We start from the raw sequence: 14,923 nt of genomic DNA, 5'->3' as shown, positions 1-14,923 counted from the left end.
CAAACATGGGAGTGCATGGGCAGGCCTACACTGCAATGGTCTCCTATCCAACTACGAATGGTGAACCAGCAAAAGATCCTACCTATGGGAAGATTGTAGGGAATCACAATCAATATCAAAGGAGTGAGCGCGATAGCAGATTTCGAAGTGATAGAGATTGTTGATGACAGCAATCCCTATCTCGCGTTACAGGGAATAGATTGGGCCACTGACATGAATGGAGTGACAAATATAAAGAAGTGCAAGATGATTTTTGAGAAAAAGTCACTGTGCATAGTGGTACCTTTAGACCCAGTAGAAGGATAGCGCTACACAAAACCAGTGCTTGAAAATGACATCAACAAAGATCTGGACTGCATCTACAAGATAACCGCGCAGGAGCAAGACTGGGTAAATCCCACTGTGGATGGCTAAATATCATGGGAGCCCAAAAGCTCCTGCATATCAAACTCTGATGAAGAGATAGAACGATGGCAGAACCGGTTACACAAGGTAACCAAGCTCAACTGTAACATGATGATAAGGCCACTACACTGTGTAGTAACAGAGACAACAGACCTACCTATGTATAATGGGTTAAGTGAGGTGGAGAAGTTCCTGAACAAATTTAAAAAAGAAGTGTTGAAACAATAGCATTTTGATGCTCTGAAATGGGTACTGCACACTACACCTGCAAGGTGGTGGGGTATGCACTAGTAGAGTTTTAAGGATTGGCGTGAATGCAAAAGGATGATGTGCCTACAATCTAGGAAGCCTTAGATGCGGATAGAAGCCAAGTATGACAGATAGAACGGCCCACGCACCCACCTTCCCAGATGGATATAGGCATATGATGCACAACCTGCACAAAGGCACACCATCTGCATGGTAGGAAACACAATCGGTAAGCATGAGCAGGCAAGACAATGGTGTGAACAACCCCTTCATTTGGAACCAGGAGGTATGATAAAACCAAGTGCACAGAAGGTTATCCATGAGGAAGCCTTTGAAAAAGTGTGTGAAGTGTTGAACAAGGTCCACAATGTGAAACAGACTAACTAGGACCTATGCGTACTAGCGGTTCTATGGGCATATAGGACCACGTGCAAGAACCGAACCACACAGGCAGAGCTAAGGCCGGAATATGAGACGAATATTGTAATCCCTCTAATACTTGAAAAGCCTAATCCAGCACTAGTATGGATGATGGTTCATGGAACCTTGGAAGAAGAAATCCAATAGGGAAACCTTAGACTCCAAGAACTTGAAGAAGAAAGGGTATTGTTAAGGAGGAAAAGCGCCCTGGTGAATGTGGAAGTCAAGAAATTGGAGGACGAGATAAAGGAATATTTTATCAGTGAAAAAACTAGAATGGTAAGGCAGGGTGCGTACGATCATGCTGACAAGTTTGAGCACTGTCGCCATGAATTGATTAGTCTGATGGCTTGGCTTGGACCACGTATTGCTAAGCATAGTGACTAGAGTAGCACATTGCAAATGGTGAAGTGCACGATGCCAACTGTAACATTAAAAGGTGGGGATTCTCCAGGAACCATGATGGAGGATAGGATGGAACTTTACACGGGTGGTGCGGCCACCTAACTAGCTGAAGGAAATACAGTCTTAGAGCTCCAAGTAGTTGAAAGGAAGCGCGGGACTCTAAACTACTCTACCCAGAAGTTGTGCGAGGTTGGAGCTATGTGCAGAAACAAAAAGTCACAAGGTCCATGACCGCACATGGGGGGTTGCGCTACCATGCGGGTTGGTCAGAAAGTGACCGTTGAAGTCACTATTCACGATGGGATGCTTGACTTGAGGCCAAATGGAGTAGGCGGCAGGCATTTAAGACGCAATTTATGGGTAAGATTTGGGAAAATCCACTGCCAAGAAAGCATTAATGAACCGGAATTGGGGGGAACGATCAAATTCGAATTCAAAAAGTGTTATAAAATACAAAGGGCTGCCTAGCAAACAACACTTGGTCATTTATGAATTGATCGATTGAGCAGAGCCCTGAGTGGAGTGAGCCAAGCATTGATTAAGCCCCTGAGTTCGCGAGTGCTAGATTTTCGGACGAGTACGATGGAAATTGATCAGGATGTTATGGACATAACAGAAATGACCACCAAGGAGGTTGCGTAGGCCCTGACTGTGGGGGATGTTCCAAAAGGTGGTGGGATTGTTGCAAAAATCCTGAAATCATTACGCATGCCGAGACCCAAGAAGGATGAACAAGCAATGGTCCCCGTACATGTGTCCCCGCGGAACCTGCTGCACACCAAACTGTCAATGGAGGAGAAGGGGAAAGCTTTCACTATAGAAACAAATGAAGAAGAAGAAGATATGGAGGATCTTATCATCACGGAGGAAGAGGATGAAGGCATGGAGGAGGACACTCAGCCTACACACCATGTGACAAAATTTCCCACCTATGTCCCCCCGCAAAAAGGGAAGGCGAAAGTGCCCAAGGACCTAGATGAGACCAAGAGCTCGCTCTAAACCCCATTCCTCCCAGACAATATTATGTTTGAAGGCACACACCTGGGATGCGTGCCGAGCCTGAAATTTGAAGATTGGGACCTTGCTGACCACGAGAAGTTCCCTCACCTGGAGACAAGGAACCTCATGAAACCCAAGCAGAACACTATGGTGAGGGTTACAGAGCTAGAGCCATGGAAGTGGTTGCGTGGAGTGGAGAAGGCTGGACTACTGAATTTTCTTTGGGTGCCGCACTTCCACTGCGCACCAATAACCATTTTTGTCATCAGGCAGTTGCTTTGCCTGGTGCATGATGGGTGTTTGTGGCTAGAGGAGCCCATCCCCATCATGACAAACTTGATTCACCACGTCTCCTAGCTTCCATGCAAAGGAGAGGACCCTGCAAACATATTGGAAGGGAAGGGCAGTGACTTAGACATCACGAAGGCCATGAAGAAAAATTACAAGCTAGAAAAGAAGAAAAGTGGTTATGCCATCTCCAGCATCAAGGAGAAAGTAGTGTGCATGGCGACCCAAATCCTGGCAGGAAAGGTCATGCGCAAGTGCCGCGTAGACGAATTACCTGCGCCAGTTGTAGCACTGGCTGAGCAATGCGTGGAGGGGGTCTAGTTTAACTGGTCCAAATTCCTCTACAATGAGCTCTAGAAAATTGTCACGAAGCCCAAGAACAAGGAAAAAAGTTCTGCTATGCATGGTTTTTGCTGTCCATAATGCTCATGGCTGGGGAATTACTAAAGGATATTCAATTCCCCACAATTGATAGGGATTTACTGGAGGTCGCGAAGTATGCTTCGCTCTGGGCCATAAAGGATTCTAAAAGGATACACGACAGCAAAATCTTCAGGGTGTTCATGGAGATGAACCTCAGAAGGGGATCAACCGTAAGTCGTGATTTTCACCCACTATGTACAACCATCTGCAGAGTTTTGCAAAACTTAAAGCGGACATGCATAACATCTATATCTGGGCGCGCAAGGACCCAACTAAATAGTGGACAAAGCTACCCGGAGGCATGGAGGCATGGATGACATTATTTTCAATGTACTAGAGGCATGGCCACCAAAGTGGCACGCCCCAGACATCGCAGAGATTGAGAAGTCAGCGGTGCAAAAGAAGAAGGATGAGGCCAAGTTGCGCATCGCATAGTTGGCCGAGAAGCAAAGGAAGGAAGCAGCAACAGGAGAAGTATGGAAGCATGGGATGTGACACAGAAGGCCGCTAAGCAGGAAATCGCCGCAGTAGCAGCAACACAGGAGGCAGCCGTGAAGGTGGGCGAGGGCCACATGACATAGGGGTAGGAATCAGAGGGAGCAAAGGTAGAAGAAGGAGGCACAGACCCACAAACCGCATCGACCTAGCTAGAGAACCAACACCCAACAAAGTGGGCAGGGTCGCATAAGAAGGTCAAGGCCTCGAAATTGTTCACTGACCCGATCACCCTAACCGAGGGTGATCTAGATGAAATCGGTGAAACAGTGCGCAATGTCACCTGTGAGGTTCTCCAAGATTTCATACAAGAGGACCAGATTGTGTTGGGGGCCCTCAAAGTGTAGTTTTAGGAATTACAAGTGTAGCCCCCTCAGGTTGGTACCCTTTCGACCAACCTCACAGTCAGATCCATAGGTTAGCAACAGGGGTCCATGAGGCCAGGTAGGAAATGACAGAGGTTCAGCTGGAGTTGAATCTTCAGATCATCGAGCTAACGTTAAAGGTGAAGCTATCCACTCCCCTGGAAGTTAGATAACAGTGCGCTAGCACTATCACAACGGGGTTGGAGGAAATTGGAGGTGTAGTGCGAGACTGCACCAATATGTTGGAATAATCACTTGAGGTACTCTCAAATCTGTAGGAGGACCCCAACATCCAGCACTTAGAGACAGAGGCGCGAGAACTCCAATAGCAGTATGATAGTGTCTAAGGAACTGTGCAGACAATGGTCCTCACTCAGAGGCTTGCACAAATGCAGTGGGCTAAAGCACTGAAGGAGCAGGTGGACACGACACGACATAAGGAAGTAATCCTGAAGGCACGCGTTCAGCCTTGGATTGACGAGGTCTTTACCATCACAACAAAAATCTAAGGCAAGCTCACACACATGCAGGGGATGCACATATTGATGCAAAGAAGCACTCCCGACACAGCAGTCTGGGAACAACGTCTACAACAGATCCAGCAAGAAACATCTCAATGCGTTGATGACCTCTGTGTGGTTCAAGAATAGTTGAGGGACTCTGTGCAAAGATTGTCGTGCCGATAGAGTGACTCGAGGGCGAGTCACGATGTTTTTGTTGGGGGTCTATTGGGCATGGAATCCCCCCAAGGCATGTTTTGGGGCTCAAAGCCCAAGTTTTGATCGAATTTTGTTGTAAAGCTCTGCGAATTGTGGGCGTGGGGCGTGAAAGTATGTTAGAGTCACCGGGTTGTTCACCCTAGTTTTGTAATGTAATGTCAACTAGATAGACCTACCCATGGTCTCTGGATCATGCGATTGTATAAATAGAGTGAGGCTCTAAGTGTAAAGGAAATAGATAGAAGAGAGAAGGATAAGAAGTCTAAATGGTTGAGTCGCAGTGTGAAAGTGTATCTTTGGGTCGTAGAGTAGGAGAAGGCTCTGCAGCTAAGTACGCAGAGGCCTAGTAGTCTGTAACTGAGTGCGCAGACCCCTGCAGCTAAGTGCACAAGGTGAGTCGAGTCTGTAACCATGGAAAGAATCAATAAAGAGAAGTTTTGGTTATAATTATGTGTTTCTGTTCTTGGGTTAATGCATGATTGTTATAACTTGCAAATATACTATTTATTTACTGTGCACACCTGCGTGAATGTTTTATGTTGTTAAGTATAACTCAAAGCACTCAAGTAGACAAAGATAATTAAATAACATTGGAACATAAGAAAGGTCTTAGGTAATAGGGAAAAATGCAGCACAACCCCTGGATATGGTTGCGCAAAGGCAGTGTATCAGGTCGCAAGGAACAGGAAGGTACGCAAAACAATGTACGCGCAAGGAGAAACCACAAACTAGTCGAACTCATTAGACATCTCTGGGGTGCGAAAACCTAGTTCTAGCACCCTCCCATACTACTTCGGGTGAGATCTCAGTCTGCACTCCGTAGACTACTGCCGAAAGGGCCAGTAGTACTGGGATTTGTTTGGCTAACTAACTCTGAACGTGGGTCAAGCCCCAACAAGCCAATAGCACATAAGGAGGAGCCCATCCCTACTGGTAAGGATTTCGACCCCACAGTGGAGGATTTTGGCCATATGGCATTTGAGGCTACCCCCATTGTAGATTACCTTGACCAAAGGGAGGATTTGGACCTTGAATACCTTGAAATTGTCCATCCACAGGTTGTTGATAGGAAACATATGGGTTAAAAGGCTGTTGAGCCTGTTGACCTTGGACATATGGGTATGGGACCTATTGTCTTGGAACATAGGGTTGTTGGGTTTGGTGTCCCTGAACAAGAGGGTTTTGGACCTGCAGTCCTTGGGCATAAGGTTGATACGCTTGTTGCCCTTGGACGTATGGATTTTGTACCTGGTGCCCTTGGCCAGCAGGATTCTGAACCTATTGGCCCTAGACAAGAGGATTCTACACCTACTGCTATAGGATTTGACCTTGAATGTGTCCATACAAGGGTTGCCCTTGTTGATAGGTATACAAGGGTTTCTGTTGCCTAAGTTGGTATTGCTGACCTTGCGGTCACAAAATTTGTCCTTGGGTTTGCAGAGGTTGGCCCTACGAGGGTATGGGTTGAGAGGTATGTAGAGCATAATTGCATCTACTGTTGTGCAGCCTACTGCAATGGTTAAAAGGACTGATCTTGCAGTTGTTGTAGGTGACCTTGCTAAGGGATAATCTTCCCTCCTTGTTTCACAGAAAGCCCTTGCTACATCAAAAATTTCCCTTACAGTAACAAAGGCTTCCTTGGTTGTTGCAAAAGTTGTCCTTGTTGTTGCAAGGATACTTGAACAGTGGCTGGGAAATTACCGAACTGAATCTGGCCGTAGCTAGGCTGGATGTACTGCCTAGACGGGATGGTGTAAGGTTGATTAACCAATCCTTGAGAACTGTATGGATCGTAAGGATTTTGGTATTAGACCTAAGTCCCATAGGGCTGCTAATACTGAACATTGTTCAATCCAGATGAACCACTAGGATCCTAAGCCTGTTGGTACTGGACATTGCTTGATCCAGTAGGGTCAGCAGGGTTGTAAATAATACCAAAAGAGGGTTGGTTTATACCAAGCGTGTGAGGTTGTGAGCTGCTCAAATTAGTGGCACCTAACACCATAGAGACATTCAGGTTCTGCCCCCCAAGTGGTGGCATAATCCAGCCATTGACTAACAGGATAGCAGAATTAGCAGAGACAATCTTTGAAATGATCGGTTATGACTGATTCATAACTGGGATCAATGATACAAGAGTGTTCGAGATGGTGGGTTGCACTGGGACTGAAGTAAGAACTGGTTGGGAAGTCATGTTCGTGATGAACGAACTTGACGTAGGCTTGACACCTGATGCCCAAATAGAATTATGATAGAGTGATGAGGTACTAGGTGTGCCTAAAACTAAGTGGCCTAAAGACACATAGCCGGGTGGCAAGCTGGCAGGAATACCCTTTGAATAAGGGAAACCCTCGAGAGGGAACTGCAACTGCAATTCTTCTCCCTCAATAGTGTGTGGAGTTGAGACTTCGGACTCATCCGGAGAAGTGACTGGAGCATTGCCTTCGGGTTCCATGTCTGGAAAAAAACGACGATGGACAGCCGAATGTGTACTGGGGGATAGTTCCAAAGGAACACCCGGTTGATCGTATGGACTGTAAGGGCACTGTGGTGATATCTCAACAGTGTCAAATAGAGGGTTCGAAGGATAGATAACCATTCCAAGCTAACTGTCAGTGGTCGGCGAGTTATCTGGAGTTCAAACATGATTATCCGTAGATTCCGAGTCAAGACCAATAGATGACCCTGAATCGAAAGTAGGTGGAGGACGAGATGATAATGGTTGAACACTCAAAAGAATTGTGAGTTAAACATTTTGGTCCTCAAATGGCTCTAATAACTCAGGAAATGCTCCTCAGACAATCTTTTAGATGGAGGAGAGGAAGAGGAAATGGGTGAACCAGATGGTTCAGCCACGATGACCTTGTCTTTGTCGACAGAGCAAATAACTTCAAGGCTTTAAAATTTCATTTTAAGGGAACTCACGATTTAGTCAAAAATCTAATAGGATGTTTTGGATCATGGGCAATCAATTATTTAAGAAGCATAAATGAATAATGTTCTTTCATTTTTTAAGATTCGAGAAACAGACAAAGATGGATCTATCACTTTCAATTGGAAACAAGCTCGAAAGGACAAGCGCTTAGATGATCTTTTAAGTTTAATGAGTCAAAAATATCAAATGACTACTCTAGATGATATAGGCAAACTGGATTACCAGGCAACCGTGAACTGCAGAATACCTCTTGGTGAACCAAGAAGTACGAGCAGGCAATCTCCCCGAATGTTGTGTTCGTTGTATCACGTTCACAAGGCGACCGACTCAGCTTCCTAAAGATAAAAGGATTGCAGCCTAGTGGGGTCTCTCGTTATATACACGATGGTACGAGGAGCACAAATCTGTGCTAGCGCTGTCTAATGTTGAAGCTAACGATAGCTACTAGGTTTACAGACGTCGGAACACATCTCTAGCCTAGACCTTCTAGATGTGATCATTAATGTCAAATGTGCCTTAGGTAAATTAAATTCATTTTAGAGTTGATCTTGAGTTAAGTTTCAATTTTAAAGTCTTAGCGATGCTACTCGAAAAACCTAAAATGAAAATAAATGGGACAAGACCCTTTCAATTCGATGAAATGCCTACACTAGAGAAGGTAGAAACTACTCAATCAAATGCAAACAATCAAGCAACTGAAAACGAAATGATTTTTCACTACTTCACTTTTCGAAAAATAAAATAATGAAAAATTCATTCCAATTCCTAATTTCCTAGCAAGCACTTACCTATTAATCCTTTCAAAATGAAAAAAAATCACTTCCTTTTCAAATGTTAATGCAATTATAGTTTTTAAGAGATGTGAATCATAATGATACAACAAGCAAGAATTTCACACTTTCTCATGAAACAACGAAACAAACTTTTCGCATACAATCCTTCAATGAAAAGTTTATGAGACTATGAGCTCTTTAAGTAGATGAAAACATTAAAAGAGAAGTTCATTCAAACCAACGAAACATCAACTTTACCAAACACAAGACCGAAAACGTAATCTATGCTGGAAAAAGACATTCAAACTATTAAACAAAACTTTTTCAAACTTGTGCAAAAAAAGGTCAAAGTCATAAGAGGGATCAAAAACAAATGCAAGGAGAAAACACACCCACAATCAGACTCGATGAGTCCACAAGTTGCTGAATGGACGACTAGCTAGATGTCCTAGTGTCGCTGGCCACTCAATGACTCAATCAATCAAACAGCAAGATGACAAGCCTACAAGCATCAAAAATAAATGAAAAGTAGCTTTCTAATCAGGGAAAAAATAGTCAAAAAGGCTCACAGGGTTGAAAACACAATAGCAGAACACACTAGCCAAGATTGGGGTCTAGCCCTAATCTTCACTTACATGGATTGGCTCAACTGCCTAACTGAAAACAAGCGCCAAAGGCTGGTTGGCATGATTGTTCATCTGTAATTCAGGGTGGTTTGCATGACTGTCAGCCGATTAAACATGTTGTCCGAGGGAACTAAGGAAAAAAAAAATAGGGACTAGATCTACCACTATGGATATTAGACTGAAGCCAGTAAGCAGGAGAAAAGCAATAGAACAAAAAGGAAAATGCGAAACTAACAAAGTTCTCACGAAATCATGAAATCCAAAACAAGAAAAAGGATGGGATGTCCCCAATGGAGTCACCAATTTGTGGTGAAGTAAAATTATAAGTGCGGACACAAACAAATTCCTCTAGCCCAAAAATGGGTCTAGCCACAACAGATACATTCTATGGAAGATTTCCTTATGTTAGAATCAATCAAGAGAGCCTACCTCTTGGTCGTTTATCGTGCTTGATGATGTCCTTACTTGCTCACTCCAGCAATCTCTCACTTCTTTCTTCAAGCTCCTAAAACAAGTAAACAACAACAACAAACAAACATAATAATAGACAAATTACAATTCAACCTACTTAATGAGTCAAGAAGCATTAAGACACGAATATATAATATTACAAAACATGTAGGAAATCAATCGATAGTTGCATATATTAATATCAAAGAGAGATTACAACCATTCGTCTTGACGTCACAGTCTTCCTCTGAAAAGACCAGGTTCCCACACACTTCTGCTAGCACTTCATGATGGCTTCAAACACCAATAGTTTAAAGACTCTTCCCTTTAGGCTTCACTCCAAACCAACACACTTCTTCCTCACACAACTAAATGGCTACAAGTAGTAATAGCTTGCTTGTCTAGTATATTTACACTTGGCCAAAACTCTAACTCTAATTTTCACACTAATCACTAGTTTGTGCTTGGGAAGAAGGGAGGTTTATATAGGAAAAATGGATGGGAGATGGATCCTCTTCTCATGGGATAAGGACTTATCCCTTGAGGTAGTTCCATCATTATAGGGGAAAGGAGCCCAAACTATCATCCTCAACCCCATCCGGCCAAAACATTTACCAGACTTCCGTTACAGAGCTTCTAGAGATGGAAGCTCCAGCTCTAATTTTAAAAAAAATTCCATAACAGGATCGGTGCGACTAGAACATAGATCAGTCACACCAATCGGCGCAAGGAATAGTGCTAATATCTGCACATCGACGCAGGGGAGACAAAGGTCATTAGTGCTAGTCTTGTAAATTGGGAAAAATAGAAGTTTCAGGGGAAATGGTACAAAAAGGAAATGATCTGCTCATGAAGAGGGACATAATGGGAGTTTTTCGATGAAGGCAAATCATGCGGGGTTCAATGTAGAGGTCCTCCAGGATCAAGGAATGGGGAGTACAGGGACAGTGATAAAATGTTGTGTAACAGTGGGAAATTTATTTATAGTGAAGGAGAGGGAGTTGAGGATCCATGAAAAGAGGGAGGATTTCCACATCTCAAGGAAGAGATCCATGGAAATAGGATCAAGGGCCAAGAATGGGAGGTATCATTCCAATATTCATTTACCTAAAACCACATTGTCATTCTTGAGCTTTCTAGTAAGGGAAGCTTCTCCTTCATTTTGGGAAAAATGCCTAAAGAGGATCACCGCGATTTTTCTTGATAAAAATCGTGCTTGCAGCGCTAGTCATGTATAATGCCAGAATTTACTAGTGCGAGACACTATTTATAGGAAATGTGCTAGTCTTGCAAAAAAGGTTTTTTACAAGTCCTTCATAATTCTCTCAAGGCAAATTTTCTTCCTTTTCTTCCGGGATATTCTTTGAATACATTGTTTGCGACAACTTTCATCACTTTACAACACTTGTGGCATTGACGACACAAAGTGCGACACTTCAGGATACAATACTGGGAATGTGACAAAATACTTCATACCATAAATTTGCAAGAGTTATTGATGGGACTGATGGAATGCCCCAAGAATATTTGAGAGGTGTAGATGGAGGAGTAGGTATGACCCCACTAAGAGGCGGAAATGATGACATGGCAGCTAACATTGTTGACGTAGAATGTAACAAGGTCTTAGACTCCTCCATAGGGTAGAAAACTAACAAAGGTATGAAATTATAATCCAGTGTAGAACCGTCAGGGTTCAACCGCAACAACTAAGGTCCTAGTGGATCGGTCAAAGGTGGATTGGAATGAGAAGAAAAATTGTCTGCCAAAGTCTCAATAGAGATCAGATCACTAATAGAATGATCAAGTATTAAACTCCAAAACTACGTGTTGATCTATGTCTTGAGCACTGACATGCACTCTTCATGCAGGAGTGATGAGTTCACCTCGTTCAGGAGGAAAACTGTGAAGACGTCGTGACTAACGATGAATAAATTCAGTCAAGGTGAAAAGGTATAATTTAACACAATTATGTTACTGCAAACACCCTAAAGCCAAAAATACTAACTTGGACCAAACAACACACACTAGAAATGTCCTAAAAGATAGCACACGCAAAGCAAAATACAAAGAAATTGGCAGTGGAACAGTTACACTAATGACCTGCTTCTTAGCCATTTTAGCTACAAACTCAGTACAAGTGCCCTTATTAGCCATGGGGAACCCTCCAAGAGGACTAAAAAGTATGAATAATATTTTTCCTAGATACAAAGAAGACAAACCTGGCCTTGCACCTATGTATGAGCCCTAAGAGATAGGCCACTGTGTTTACCACCAACAATAACATGACCTGGGGGGACAATCGTAGGACATTTCCACACGCAAGGGTAGGACACTTAACTCAAAGTGCTAAGACCGGAACCCCCTTGAGATTTTCCTCTCAAGTGATCCCCAAGTGCTAATAACATAGTTTATATGCGTGTAAATTCTGCTATATCGCGCCACTCGAAACAAAGTAAAATGGGTTGTGTCACCTCGCTTAGCCCAAGTGTGAACTCATGCGTAACCCTCTTATTAAAAGGGCTTCCCAGACCGCATTACTGCAAATGTATTTAACTCCTTACTGCAATTTGTTATGTTTTTATTGTAGTCTTGGAGTAGTTGACTCACACACCTATCTCCAAGACCCTAGCCTAAGTTAGTGTTGGTATACTACTAGTAAAAATAAAGGACGAGTCTAGTTAATTTTAATTATCGTGTTGATTTTAAGTGGTGTTTATTTACACAGTTCAGTTGCAGTGTGAAACTAAAATGGTGTGAATGACTATTTGTTAGTAACCCTGATGCATTTATATGAAAATTATCGTTTTAGTGACAAAAGTGCACAAAGGCAACAAGAGACCCAAAGTGGGATATCAAACAGATCCAAGCAGTCACCGAAAGTAGCCAAATAGATCTGAAATTAAGATTTAAAGATGAAAACACTAGTCCTCAACCAAAGCACACAAAGAATCCTTCAAGGGAACCTTAAAGAACACAAGCAATGGAAGATCCCAACCAATGAATAAGAAATGGCTCAAATCTAACAAAGATCAGCAGCTAACTACAAAAAAACAAATAGATCCAACAAATCTCTAATAGATCGACAAAAAACAAGAAGATCAATGTCCAATACAAGACAAAAACCTCTCCCAATGAAGGAAAACAAATCTAAGGAAATAAAGAAAAAAAAAAAAACAAATCTAGTCTAGATCCAGCCAGTAAGCAGGAATCTCAGACTATCAAGAATAGAAATAGGAACTTATGAAGACAAAACTTAATTTTTCAAGGCTAGAAACCCAGTCACACGCATAATACAGGCAAGTTTCAACTTTTTGCTTTGTTGCTAATTGAAAGGGACCGATTGGGATTCTCCAGTCGCACAGATGACTCCCTGTGAGGAGACTGGGGAAAAAACTAAAAATTCCTTAAAACTTGTGCACACGCTGATAAAAAAGAAAAATATTTAGAAAATAAACCCTGAAAGTAGCTACAAAGAGTTGGAAAAATTGGATAAAACTTAGCAAACTGGGATAGGAGAGAAATAAATAAAGATAGGAGGCAAAGTGGGCACAAAGTCAATATGCTCTCATTGAAAGCACCACTTTTGTTGCAATGTAATTTACATGCAAGGATTTATTGATTTGTGATACCATGCTAATGAGCCCCAGAAATGGGTAACTATATGGGCTCATTTTACCTATTATTCTCATTTAATCCACCATTCTCCATAGTTTTATGCATGCTTTTGAATATATTTATGTTAATTGAGAGAATGGGAATAGTCACTTGACCACAAAGTCTAATACATGCTTATTGCAGATTTTTGGACATTTTTGGACCAAGATCAGGCATTTATGAGCATATTAGCAACCAAATTTGAAGAAACAAAGGCTGAGGATTTATAGGAGGGGTGTCTCTTGCACTAAATTACCCCTTTCTCGAGTTCTCCACCATCAGCTGGGAATTCAACAACCCACCAAAGATGATTTCAAGGGGCAGCCGAGTAGGTCTAGTGAAGTGGCTGTTAACTGCAGTTTTGGGCAGCCAAGCTCCTAAATTTAAGGAGGACTGTTGGGAGTCCTCATTTTCATAAGTAGGAAGGCTTCAAGCCTTACTAGTTTAGCCATTTTATAGTCTATTTTCGCATTTTAGTGCAGCCCTGTATCAGCTCATTTTCGAGTTCTTCTTGTAGATAGTTTTTGTGATGTAACTATTATTTTTTTGATCAATGAAGATGATTCCAGCTTTGCACCAGCTCTGATCTTTCTTAGGAGGCTATAGCTCTTGGGTTTGGACCCAATCCAAGTGCCCAGTACCTCCTTTGTGTACTTTTATGTGTTTTTACTGCATTCATAGAATAATTTCTATTATATAGGTTAAATCTTGATTTATTACCTAGGTTGTTTTTGATGATTAAGATAGTTGTTCATGCTTTAGGTTGATTCGATAATTTTATAACAAAAAAAATCCACAAAAAGGCTACCAAGCAATCCTTGATCTCCTTTCTCCCTCCTTGGGACCATGAATTGAGACCAAGGCACACTTGCTACGACAAAAACATTGTTTTTGCCTTCCAATGAAATTGCTAATGTTAGATTTTGAGTTGGAAAAGTTGATATCAGTTGTTTTTTCATGCTTAGATCTGTTCTTACTTAGTTTCCATAGCTTTCTTACATGATTTCCTATCTATAAACTTATGTTCATCACGTTTATGGTTTTTAGGGCAGATTATGTCAAAATAGATAAATCTCTATTTTTTAGTCTTTGCTTGGATCAGTTTTGGAAAGTAGTGTGCAGAAAACTTGTAAGAAACTCCTACCTATCCTTCCTCCATCATACAACCTACTCCAGTTCCTCTCTCAATATTTATTTCCCTCATTCGCCACACTTTCCCAACTTGCCCTAATTTCTACATTTTTGTGCAACATTGCTTTCTTCATCCTTGAACAAATCCAACCATCTTCATCACTCCTTAGCTTCATTTACTAGGTCCTAGACCTCTTAACATCCCTACCCATCATTCATCTCCACTTTCCCACCATTTTTTCACCATCAACCCTCTAAAAACCACTTTCGGTCTGTTCCTATAGAATTTCCTGTAGATCCCCTGCAGCCTCCTGTAAATGTTCACGCGAATGATTTTTCGAGATCTGAGCACCGTGGAAATATCTAGAAGGGTGCTAGGGACCCCTTAGGTCCTCTCCACATCTTCCTAGCCTCCTGCAAATGCCCATTCCATTTCCTTTCACCAATAAACCTCTGCATAGTCAAAAATAGTTAAAAACACATGCATAATAATTCTGCATAAAATTACTCAAAAATACAAAAGTATGATTTTTTTGATATTTTCCTTTAGAAGTAGCTTAAACACATGCATTTTACCTTTGCAATA

General features: G+C 42.1%; 1 pseudogene; it reads left to right on the top strand.

Annotated features, from left to right (window-relative positions):
• Window positions 1–3,665: 3,665 nt before the first annotated feature.
• Window positions 3,666–14,923, top strand: part of LOC149162916 (serine/threonine-protein kinase AFC1 pseudogene) — a 72,467-nt pseudogene continuing 61,209 nt past the window's right edge.

The sequence above is a fragment of the Pinus tabuliformis genome, chromosome 5_2 (genome assembly GCF_031772625.1).
Source record: "Pinus tabuliformis cultivar Carrire ecotype Pingquan chromosome 5_2, CPIR1, whole genome shotgun sequence".
NCBI classification, from domain to species: Eukaryota; Viridiplantae; Streptophyta; class Pinopsida; order Pinales; family Pinaceae; genus Pinus; species Pinus tabuliformis.
Note: the sequence above shows the minus strand (reverse complement) of the source record. Positions and strands in the feature narration are given on the sequence as shown.